Here is a 12,359-nt window from a genome sequence, read left to right as displayed (position 1 = left end):
AGCTAGGATGACTCCATTGAGGCGGCCCTTGTGCAGTCCTGAGAACCAAGTGAAAGGAAAAGTTTAAATTGTTAGCAGCCAGAGAAAAGAAAAAGTGGACTAGAGAGCTTTGGTGGAAAGGACTTTGGGCTCAGATGGACCAGCCCTAAGAGCCTCATTCAACACTTACCCCTTTGAGCAGCACCCAGCCCACAGCCGACACTCCAGAAAATATGAATAACATCATCTCAAGAAGAAATCCTTTATGGCTGTGAACAAATACTTTGAGCTTTTTAATATTCTCATTGCAATTTTGTAAACTATATACATGTGTGTTTTGTATTTTCTCAAATATCCTTCTCTAAGGGCAGGCTGCTTGCTCCTCCTGAGGAAAGCTATGACAAATCTAGACAATGTATTAAAAAGCAGACACATCACTTTGCAGACAAAGGTCCGTATAGTCAAACTTGATTTTTTCCAGTAGTCATGTAAAAATATGAGAGTTGGACCAGAAAGAAGGCTGAGCATGGAAGAATTGATGCTTCCAAACTGTGTTGCTGGAGAAGATTCTTGAGAGTCCCTCGGACAGCAAGGAGATCAAACCAGTTAATCCTAAAGGAAATCAATCTTGATTATTCATTGGCAGAACTGATGCTGAAGCTCCAATACTTTGGCTACCTGATGTGAACAGCTGACTCATTGGAAAAGATCTGATACTGGGAAAGATTGAAGGCGAAAGGGGACAGCGGAGGATGAGATGGTTAGATAGCAAGCATCACTGACTGAATGGACATGAATCTGAGCAAACTCTGGGTGATGGTGAAAGTCGGGGGAGCCTGGTCCACGCGGTCACGAGGAGTCGGACACAACTTAGCGACTGAACAACAAAGTGCAGTTTGGTAGCCAACCACCATGATCTGAGAGCCTTCTGTTAGCCCAGCTTTGTTACAGGCACCACCTTGCAGTAGCTTGTCTAATCTTCACAATAAACTTACAAGTCAGGCACAGCTGTTCATCTCCCTTCTGCAGAGGAGGAAGGTCAGGCTCAGAGAGGTCACAGCTGCACTGAGTCAACACAGCTGGCCAGGAGACTGCTGTGCTCTGCCTCCCCAGGCCAGGTAGCTCGGGACTTCTGCATGCTGTTATGCAAAGCTGTCAATCTGACTTTCAAGAAAATCCATTGTGAAATTGTGAATCCATTATTATATTTATAGCAGCCATATCTAGTAAAGAGTAGATACTAAAAGAATGAAAAGATGAGTTGTTTATTTTTTTTCAGGTGAGCTTTAACATTATTTTCACAACTGTAAGTTGAATGTCCTCCGTGTAAACTGGTTTGAATCACGGTGGTGGGGCGAGTGTTCCGCCCTACCCCAGGGCCGAGGCCAGGCTGGGCCAAGTGGGACACGAGGGGGCGCCCGATGCCCACTGGTGCCTTTCCACCGCGCCCCCTGGAACCTCCGAGAATGTCCAGCGGGTGCCAGAAAAGGAGGAGAAAGACCGAAGACAGGTGGATGGATGGATGGATAGAAAGAGAAAAGGAGGTGGCGGGGGGCGGCAAATGGGGCGCTGAAAAGGAGAGGAACGCGGGCAGCAAATAAATGAGGAAAACTCGAGAGGGCACGGAGGAGAGAACGTGCAGGAAGACGGGCACAAACCGAGGGCTGGGGGGCGTTCGGGGCCTTTCTGCAGGTGCCCCCTCCCCCTATTCCCCAAACCGGCGGGCAGCGGTGACGTCAGGCGCTGGCACCCACTGCACTTCGGCCCCGAAACTCTTGGCAACCGAGGACGCCAGCGGCCGGGCGGTTGGCAAAGAGGGAAGCCGGGCGCCCCCGCAGCCCCACCTCCGCGCCCCCGCGCCCTGCAGCCTCGGGCGCGCCCGCGCGCTCCCGAAGCCTCGTGCCCCAGAGGCGAGGCTCTCTGGGGGCCGTGTTCCTGAACGTGACTCAGCGCTTTCTCTGCGCCTCCGAGCGTCCCCATCCCGGGAGGCCTTGTGCTTGGGGGAGTGGAGACCCCAGCCGGATGGATGGACCCATGGCCTCCTTCTGCCTGCGGGCTGGGGCCTGGAATCACCCACACACAGGCCATCCTGCCAGGCAGGTGGATCATTGTGGGGGAGGGAGCAGGTTAAATCGTTTGTTCATTAAGCCCAGGGTTCCTGTAGGCAAGGAGAGAGAGAGGGGAGCCTTCCTTAAGGGGCTCACAGCCTAGACAGGGTGCCCTTCTGCTGGCTTTTTAAAATTTATTTATTGTCTACAGTTTTACTGAGAAGTGATTGACATACATCAATGCATAAGGTGTACAGCATGGTGGTTGAATTATATATACAGCGAATCCTTGAACAGCAAGCATGGGTTTGAACTATGGGAGTCCACCTGGATTTTTTTCAGTGAATATACACTAGGATAGAAGGCGATGGCACCCCACTCCAGTACTCTTTTGCCTGGAAAATCCCATGGACGGAGGATCCTGGTGGGCTGCAGTCCATGGGGTCACTAAGAGTCCGGCACAACTGAGCGACTTCACTCTCACTTTTCACTTTCATGCACTGGAGAAAGAAATGGCAACCCACTCCAGTGTTCTTGCCTGGAGAATCCCAGGGACCGGGAGCCTGGTGGGCTGTCGTGTATGGGGTCGCACAGAGTCCGACATGACTGAAGCGACTTAGCAGCAGCAGCAGCAGCAGTACACGATAGAACAGTGGATTGAAAGGGCCAGCTGTAAAGTTATATGGGAATTTTCCACTGCCCTAGGGTCAGTGCCTCTAACCCCTGCTGTTCAAAGGTCAACTGTATTGTGAAATGATTACCACAATAGGTTTAGTTGTCATCCATCATCTCAAATAGAATCCAAAGTAAAGAAAAAAAAATAATTCTCCTTGTGATGAGAACTTAGGATCTACTGGGTTAACAACTTTTCTGTCTATCACAAAGCATTGTTAACTGGAGTCCTCATGTTGTAAATTACATCTCTAGTTCTTGTTTATCTGATAACTGGAAGTTTGTACCATTTTAACCACCTTTCTCCAATTCCTCCTCGGCCCACCCCTGCTTCTGGTAATTACAAATATGATCTCTTTTTCTATGAGTTTGGTGGTTTTTCTAAATTCCATATGTAAATGAGCTCATTCATGACTTTTTCTTCTCTTTTTTTGAACACACTGCTCAGGATGTGGGATCCTAATTCCGCAACCAGGGATCAAACCCATGTCCCCACTGCAGTGTGGAGTCCTAACCACTAGTCCACCAGGAAGTTCCCCCAGGGCACTCTTGGGACCCACTTGCTTTGTGGGTTTGGTCTTCTGCCGTGTGTGTGCCCGCCGCTTCCATGGAAGGGTCCTCCCATCCTTCAGGTATTCATTGAATGAATGAATGAGCACAGAGACCAGTGATCAGCGTATGCAGTTCTCCATGTATACCACCTACGGGGCAACACACACAATCACACCTTCAACAGCGGCTTTTTTAATAAGGCCAAGGAGGAGGGGTGAGCTGGGAGGCAAGGCCCGGGGTCCCTGAGGACAAGGAGGGCTGACCCAGCCGTCTTTCCCCTGGCTCTCCACAGTCTGCCCAGCTCAGAGCGCTGGCTTCTGGCTCCAAGTCACTGAGAAATGGGGCATGCGCTCCCACCCCCTCCATCCGTTCCGCCATGCTCTGTTGAGCACACACCATGGGCCACTCCCAGCTCCTGGCAGGTGCCATGGAGAACCAGGCACTGCTTCTGCCTTCCTGGAGCTCCCCATCCAGCAGGAGAGGCCCGCAATGCCAACATGGTGAAATCAAGGGCACTGGAGGATGGTAATGAGTGGAGAGGTGGCAAAGGTCCAGATGGGTCCCCCAGCCAGTAGTGCCCAGGAGAAGCCAACCCCAAATGCACTGACATCCTCAGAGCCCTGTCCTCTCTCTGTGCCTCAGTTTCCTCTTCTGCAGGTGACACTGGAAGGCTCTCAACATTTCCTGCAGACTAAACATCTGTGCCTCTATGACTGAGAACCATTCCAGGTGCCCCCTCCCTCCTGCAAAGGGGGCAAACAGACCAGCATTGGCAGTGCCCCCGCCCCAAGCCTAGGCTTGCAGATTCTGGGGTCTGCCAGGGGCCCAGCCAGCTGATGTGGGTTCCTGGAGCTCAGCTCACAACCTTCCCCAACAAATGTAAACTCCAGGCAGCAGTCAGGAGCCCCTAGGTGGGCAGTCTGTGCTGGCAGCAGGGGAAGGGCATGAGCATCAGGCAGGAAGAGGACAGAACCCCCAGCCCCTGTCCTCTGAGCTTGAGTCATGCAACAGACTGCTGGGATGAAGCAGGAAGAGAGGTTGTGATGGAGGTCTTCTCCCAAACTGGGTTCTGGATTCACCAAATGAAATGGCTCAGGGTCACGAGTAGGCCTTAGCGGGTGGGCTTTCCAGAACTCTGGCTGGCTGGAGGCAGAGCGAGTGTCCAGAGACACTGCCCCAACCTTCCCAGCCTTTCCTTGATGATGCGGCCCTGCTGTCCTCGGTTGGGGTGACCGTATAGGAACCTCAATGTGTGTAACCAACTGCCTTCTCAAGCAGAAGTGCGGAAAGGGTTGGGGTGAGTCTTACCAGCATGGTAGAGTTCTTCCAGCTCGGGGCCCACAGTTGGGGACTCTGAAAAGAGTTACCCAGGTGAAGGGGGAGAGTGGGAGGGTGTTTGCTCAGGGCAGAGGGCAGGGGTGGAAATAGCAATTCTGGGTAATACATCAGTGTGACTGATCACAGAGGAGTGGTAGGTGGGAAGTGAGTGGCGAGCAGGGGAAGATCTTGATGGTGTTTAGAGCCTTCTGTAGGTGAGGGAAGTCATTGCAGGGTTCTCAACCGATGAGTGACATGGCCAGAAGAGCACTTGACAAGAGTCCCGCTGGCCCCCTCTCCTCCCCAGCACTGAGCCAGCCAGCTGGGTGTCCCCTGCATGCCTTTGCCCGCCTCCTCTCCTGCCTGTCTCTGTCCTGTCCTCTCCTGTCCTCTCTGCATCTTGCTGAATACCTGTGCTGACTCTTCTAGAATCAACTCAACATAGTCCAGTGAAAGATATGTCTTCTCTTCCCAAGCCCCATTCACATGAAAAAGATTTTTTTAAAAAAATATTTATATTTTGTTTTGGCTGCACTGGATCTTTATTGCTATGCGTGGGTCTTCTCTAGTTTCGGCAGGCAGGGGCTACCCTCTCGTGGTAGCGTGTGGGTTTCTCGTTGCGGTGGCTTCTCTTGTTGCGGAGCACAGGCTCTAGGCGTGTCGGTCTCGATATTTGTGGTGCACGGGCCTAGTTGCCCTGCAGCATGTGGAGTCCTCCCAGGTCAGGGATTGAACCCATGTCCCCTGCGTTGGCAGGCTGGACTCTTAATTTAAGGACAACAGGGAAGTCCTGAAAAGGATTAAAAAAAAACAAAAAACACCCTAGGACTCACCTAGTGGTCCAGTGGCTAAGCCTCTAGGCTTCCACTGCAGGGAGCTTGGCGTCGATCCCTGGTTGGGGAACTAAGATCCTTCATGCTGCATGGTTCAGACCAAAAACCAAAAATGCTTTCTACAAGGATGTTCATAGCTGCTTTAGTCACAATAGCCCCAAACTGGAAGCAGCCCAAATATCTATCAAGTAGAGAATGGACAAACAAATGGCTATAGTTGTCTGGTAGAATACTACTCAGCCGTGAAAAGGGACAAACTGCCACTGCATGTGACAAGGTAGTTAAATTTCAAAATTGACATGTTGAGGGAAAGAAGCCAAACACAGAGTACAAAGTGTTTGATACCATCTGTAGGAAATTCTAGCGTAGGAAAACCTGACTTGTGGTGGTGGAAACCGAATGAGTGGTTGTTGCTTGGGGAGCGGGGGCAGGGGCAGGAGGGCTTGCCTGGGCCGTGCTCACACACTGGGGTGCCTTTCCAAAGCTGAGTCTCCTAGAACCATCCTTCGATACCCAGAAGCCTCTCAGCCATCCCTCAACTGTGAGCCTCACACTCTCTGTACCCCCAGCCTGACTCCCCCTTCCCTTCCCTTTCACGCTGCATTCCCCACTCAGGCTGCAGTGGCATCACCGCCCACCAGTCTCGAGGACACCAAGGGGCCTCTCACAGCGGCCTCCCAGCCCTGAGAAGACCACTCTGCCCGATCCTGGGAGTGAACCTGGAGAGTTACCCTGGCAAGACCACCCCGCTGCCCAACTCAGTGGGTCAGGAAATCTCCCTGAGACCAGGTCTTGCCCATAGTTATGTCCATGCAGACTCTGGTCCACAGGTGTAAGGAAACATTGACCAGGCAACCAGGTGATGTCTGACCAGGGTTTCTAGCACCTGGGACCGGGGCGTCCTCCCTGCAGGTGGGAAATCCCCGCCCCGCCCCGAGTCCTGCCAGCTGGAGGCAGGAGACGTTGTGGGCCTGATACGTTGGTTGCAGTCTCAAGGAGGCCAAGGCTGGCTTCCCCGTGTACCTGTTCCTCTCTGTTTATTTACTTAGTTATTTTGGCGGTGCTGGGTCTTAGTTGCCGGGATCTTTATTGCATGGGGCATGTGAACTTTTAGTCGCCGGGATGGATGTGGGATCTAGTTCCCTGACCAGGGATAGAACCCCGACCCCCTGCATTGGGAGCATGGAGTCTTACCCTCTGGACCACCAGGAAGTCCTTCCTGTTCCCTTTTTTTTTCTGTCTCCGGGTTCCTGAGTGCCCTACCGTGTCACTCCAGATTGCTCCTTCCTCCTTACACCCATTGCACTGTCCACTAGCTCGAGCCGGAATCAAAGGTCCCCACAGTCCTCTCGTGCACCCCAGCACAGCCCCCTTCCCCCGCCCCCAACTCCCCACCCCACTCCCCACCATCACCATCTTCCCTCTTGAAGCAAGAGGCACTGCAGAGTGACTGCTCCGCTGGGCTGGGGCAGGGCTCACCCTTCCTTCCTCCTCCTGTTCCCACCAGAGGGGTCCATCCTTTGCTCTCCCAGCATCCCGTCCACCCAGCACCTGCAATCCACCCTCTCCCCCCGGGCTAGCCCCTTCTCTCCTGCAGGCACACGCAGGTCAGCTCATCTTAAAACAGCTTCCCTGTGTTCACCGCAGCTGACCCTCTCCTCCCTTCTGCCCTGTTCTGAGCTCTGGAGTTTGCTGCCTGCTCTCAGATTCTGGACTCTACCCCCATGGTGCTAATGAGATGCCCTGTGGGAGGCCAGGAGCCCTCCTGGGCAAACATTGGCTTCCGTCCGAGCCCACTCTGACCTGTTGACTCTCACTGTGGCTCCGTGGGGCGGCCGCCTCCAGGAACGGGAGTGTCTGTGTAGGTGTGTTTAGGGGGCCGGGAGCGGGCGGGGTGAGGTAAGAGGCTCCCTCCTGCCCCAAGGGTGGCCCTTCTCCAGGCTCGGTCCTCACCCTCTGCTCTCCTCTTTGATCCCTCTTCTGGAAGAGTCCATGAACCTGGGCTACAGCTTTTACCTTCATGAGGTCCGGGGGAACTGTGCCTAAGTCTTGGCTCTATCTCCTTCCGGTTTGGAGCACCATACTGGTTAACGGACAGACTCCGCTCTCTCCACTGAAGGACTTGGGGTGACCTCCCCAGGACAGGGCTAATGCCAGGGTCACCTCTTCCCTCTCCCAAATGGCTCTAGTTCATTTCCTAATTCACATGGTTACCCACGCCGTGTGAATTCCACAGGTGTCTGTCACTCTCCACCCCTTCAAACCATCCTTCATTTTCCCCGGGGCCGGGGGGAGTCGTTTTCATTGTGTAGCCACATCTTGGATTGTCATTCATACCTGTCTCTTCCCAAGTCCCTTTGGAGGTCACCGTGGGTCATCTCGGAGAAGGCGATGGCACCCCACTCCAGTACTCTTGCCTGGAAAATCCCATGGATGGAGGAGCCTGGTGGGCTGCAGTCCATGGGGTCGCTCAGAGTCGGACAGGACTGAGCGACTTCACTTTTACTTTTCACCTTCATGCATTGGAGAAGGAACTGGCAACCCACTCCAGTACTCTTGCCTGGAGAATCCCAGGGACAGGGAAGCCTGGTGGGCTGCCGTCTATGGGGTCGCACAGAGTCGGACACGACTGAAGCGACTTAGCAGCAGCAGCAGCAGTGGGTCATCTATGTGGAGGGGTCTGGGAAGTGACTTGTCCTTCAGAGAAGAGCTTTCTGAGCTCAAGGATAACAGAGCCTATGAGCTGATCATTTGGGTGGGGGGCCAGGGTGGGGGTCGCCATCTCTTGTGGGCCAGTTGGTGATTTTCTTCCTCTTTCCTTAGGAGACCTTCAATGTCCCCCTCCCAACAGAACCCACAGGGGGAGTAGGGAGCCTAGGGAGGCCCGGGGAATGTGGCTGGGGGTTGAGTCCCGGCCTTCTGTGAGATCCTCCCGCCCCATGCCTCTCTCCAAAACTGGCCTTGAACTGGCGGGCCCAAGCGCGCCCGGCCCTGTGGCACAGCGTTAGTGCAGGCCCAGCCTCCCAGGCAGTCTCTGCCAGGCCAGGCTTAATCGTTAGCCACACAGCAGGCACAGGGAACTCTCAGGCACCTCACAGAGCTCCCAACCTCAGCTTAGACTGGGTAGCTGGGCTCCATGGCCGTCAAGCTCAGTGGCCCATCCTGGTGCACCTCGGGGTGGGACCCGCAGGGACAGATGAGCTGGTCACCCCTCTGACCTGGTGACCTTGTAGCCAGGTGCAGACAGGTCAAAGGCCATCTACTGATCCTGTGGATTTGGGTGGGGTAATAAAGATGGGAGAGACGGGGCTCGAATGTCAGTTCCACCGCACCAGCCCTGCCGCTTGGGCCTCTGTGTCCTTATTCCCAGGGTCTCAGCCCCCAGGGAGCTGGGGACTGGAGGAGCAGATGAGAATGAGAAAGGCCCAGCCTCTCTCACCTCTCTCATCCCTTCCCTCTGGTCCCTCGTCCGGTATCCCCTCCCCTCCCTCCTCACCTGGCTTGCACTGCCACACATCCCACTCGGCTTCAGCGGGCATCAGGGCCCCCCCTCCTTCTTTTATTACGCCACCCAGACCCACAGGATCAGCAAAGGGCAGCATGGGGCTTTCCTCAAAGGCCCCCCAGGACAGAATGCTCTGCACCCCTGGGAGCATCAGGAAGCACCCTGGGCCCAGTGACCGTGACCGTGGCCCCGGTAGTGTTTACTGTCTGCGGTCACATCTTGTCGAAGCGACTTGGCTGTTTTTCTACCTTTTGTCCATCTGCTCAGCCAGCTCCTTCGTTCGTTCATTCTTTCCTTCGTGCATTCATTCCTTCAGTACTTCGGAAGCTGGTGCCTGTCCTTGATGCTGCAGATATAGGAATGCTTCAGGTTATCAGCCCGCAGGGGTCTACAGGCCCATGGACTCCTGAGAATGAAAACTCTCAGAGGCGGGGTCTGTATGCCACCCTGCCACATCCCTCGACCCCTGTCCGCGGTTCACTTTAGGCCAGTTGAAGGGAATGGGGTGCCTCTAGGGTTGGGGGCAGGGCTTGGTGCGCAGAGTCGGGGCAGGGGATGAGCCAGTGACAGAGCTGGTGGGTGGCTGGGTGAGGGGTGGAGAAAGATTGGCATCCTCTCAGCCTCAACTTAATTCCCTGGGCAAACAGCAGCGCTGGGAGCGCTGCCGGCACTCCACCGTGGCTTCAAAGGGCCTTGGGGCCGTGGGCGGTGTGGGCCACGGGCAAGGCGCCAGGCTTCTCCACTTCCTGGAGCGCTTGCATTCCTGGGAGCTCAGCGAGCTGCTTCCTTCCAGGGGAAAGAGGGTCTGGGTCTTGGACCCTGCTGTCCTGCCCTCAGAGCGGCATCTGGGGGCCGGAGTGGGGGAGAGCCAGACCTGCAGCCCAGCCTCCTGGCTTGGTGAACGTGTACCCTGCCGCTCCCTGCCCTGCTATACTGTCCGGTTGGCTTCTGGGGGACAGTACCCTCCAGCTGGTCCCTGCCCTCCCGTGACACAGGGAAAGTTCAGGCCCCAGCAAGCCAGTCACGATGCCTCCAACCTGACCCTACCTGGGAGCCTCGGAGTGGGCTGGACACAGGGGCCTCTGGAGGAAGATGACCCCCCGGGGCTTCAGGCACCTCCTTGGCTCCCACTGGCCTGTGCAGGCCCAGCCTGGGTGGCCTCCCAAAGCCCCCTCCCCGGTGCCACTGCCTCCCCTCCCTTGTCACCTGTGTTTTCCTCTTCACCTTCCAAGAATGTGTCAGCAGGACCCGGGGCCACTCTGCCACCCATTGTGAAAGCAGGCTTCTCTCCACATCCCCACCTCTGACAGGCCCAGGCCTGCCCCGCGGGGCCAACCCCCTGTCCCCTGCCGGGAGTCCAAATACACCTGTTTACCTTTGGGCCTCAGCCAGGGATGGGGACGGAAGCTCGCCTGACTCCTGACCAGTGGCCCCCACCGGCCCTCCCAGGCCTTCCTTCCACCCTCCACTCACTCTTCCTTCTGCAGGTCTGGGTGCCCAGAACACCTGGGTGGGGGAGGTGTGATGGCAGGAGACTGTGTCCTGCCCTGGGCCAGCTCTGCAGGAGGCCTGACCCATTTGCTCCAGGACAGCATGGGATCCCATCCTGGGGGCCTTCCAGACATCCCGAGAGTGATGGGAGCCAGGAGTGGCCGGTCCTGTGGAACAGGATGTGCTCTGGACAGAGGAGGAGGACCCCCAAAGCCTGAGCTCCTGCCCTTTCCCCCTTCATCACTTTCCTGGCTGGGGGATCCTTGGGGAAGGGAGGATGGGGAAAAGGTGGCAAGTTAGGAGACAGAAGGGTGGCCTCTTGCTTTGAGAAGGGACTGTTCCTAACACCTGAGAATGAAGTGGCTCAGGGCCTTCTTACCTCAAAAGTGGAGATCAGGGCTTCTCTGGAGGCTCAGTGGTATAGAATCTGCCTGCCAAGGCAGGAGACATGAGTTCGATGCCTAATTCAGGAGGAATCCACCTGCCAAAGAGCAGTTAAACCCATGTGCCATGACAATTGAGCCTGTGCTCTAGAGCCCCGGAGACTGCCTAGAGACGGTGATCCACAAGAGAAGCTACCGTAAGGAGAAGCCCGTGTACCACAGCTAGAGAGTAGCCCCTTCTCGTCACAACCAGAGAAAGCCCACACAACAGTGAAGACCCCAGCACAACCAAAAAAGAGGTAGACATCAAAGGAAATGAGAAACCTGCTCAGAGAGCTTGGGTCACGGGCTCAAAGCCACACAGCTCAAAAGAGAAAGGACAACTCAGTGTGACGTGGGGTCCTGGATTTAGATGCTGGAATGGAGAGGAGCATTACCAGGCCAGCAAGATGTGATTACCAAGTCAATGTCAATTTCCTGATTGTGACGATGGTACTAGGGTTATCATGGAAGCATGTGCTTGTTCTAAGGAAATACACACTAAAGTATTTAGTAATAATGGAGCATCCTGTCTACAACTTAGTCAAAGGTGCAAAATATATTTTGATTGGGATTACATTGAACCTACAAATAAATCTGAAGTAAACGAACGTCATTTTTATTTTTTTAATTTAACAAATATTTTTATTTATTTGACTGCACCAGGTCTATCTGCGGCAAGTGGGGTCTACTTCCCTGACCAGGGATCGAACCTAGGTCCCCCTGCTTTGGGAGCACAGAGTCGTAGCCACTGGACCACCAGGGAAGTCCCGGAACATCTTTTTTAAAAAGCCACCCAGCTAAGGGTCAGGGCAGGAATGAATAGGAGGGACAGGATCGGATACTCATGCTTCCCACCCTTCACTCTTTCCTCCCCCTATCAGTGCGCTGTGTTTGGCTGACTTCACAGCCCCCATCTCAGCTTTGGCTGCTCCTAGAAAGTGTCTTCGGAGAAGGCAATGGCACCCCACTCCAGTACTCTTGCCTGGAAAATCCCATGGATGGAGAAGCCTGGTAGGCTGCAGTCCATGGAGTGGCTAAGAGTCAAGACACGACTGAGCAACTTCCCTTTCACTTTTCACTTTCATGCATTGGAGAAGGAAATGGCAACCCACTCCAGTGTTCTTGCCTGGAGAATCCGTCTATGGGGTCACACAGAGTTGGACACGACTGAAGCGACTTAGCAGCAGCAGCAGCAGCAGAAAGTGTCTTTGGACCCTTAGAAGTACCGATGCCTGCCGCCCCACCCTGCACCCCCCCACCCCGCCTCGCCAGAGACGTTTGTCCCAGGCACGGGGATTTTCAACTCCTGGTGGTTCTTCCTGGTGGTTTTTCCTGGCAGCCAGGGGCTCCTTCAGCCTTTCCTCACCTGCACCCTGACCTTGCCCCACTCCCCCAGGATGGGCCCAGGCAGAGGATGAAGAGGAAGGACAGTGACAGGCCCCCTCTGTCAATCCAGGCTGTAGCCCCTTTGGCGGGGGCTGGAGGCTGATCCTGGGGACCAGTGGAGAGCCTGGAGCCCCCGTGTTCCCCTAGTGCT

At 54.9% G+C, this 12,359-nt stretch overlaps 1 long non-coding RNA gene across 1 annotated transcript; it reads right to left on the bottom strand.

Annotated features, from left to right (window-relative positions):
• Positions 1-1,912: 1,912 nt before the first annotated feature.
• On the bottom strand, positions 1,913-12,086 carry LOC104975134 (uncharacterized). Its single transcript, XR_009491808.1, has 3 exons — positions 10,113-12,086; positions 9,155-9,252; positions 1,913-3,400 (listed from the first exon to the last, which is right to left on the bottom strand). It is a non-coding gene; the product is annotated as an uncharacterized lncRNA (long non-coding RNA).
• Between the last annotated feature and the right edge of the window lie 273 nt (positions 12,087-12,359).

The sequence above is a fragment of the Bos taurus genome, chromosome 19 (genome assembly GCF_002263795.3).
Source record: "Bos taurus isolate L1 Dominette 01449 registration number 42190680 breed Hereford chromosome 19, ARS-UCD2.0, whole genome shotgun sequence".
Taxonomy (NCBI): Eukaryota; Metazoa; Chordata; class Mammalia; order Artiodactyla; family Bovidae; genus Bos; species Bos taurus.
The sequence above is the reverse complement of the archived record's forward strand: the minus strand, read 5'-3'. Positions and strand labels throughout refer to the sequence as shown.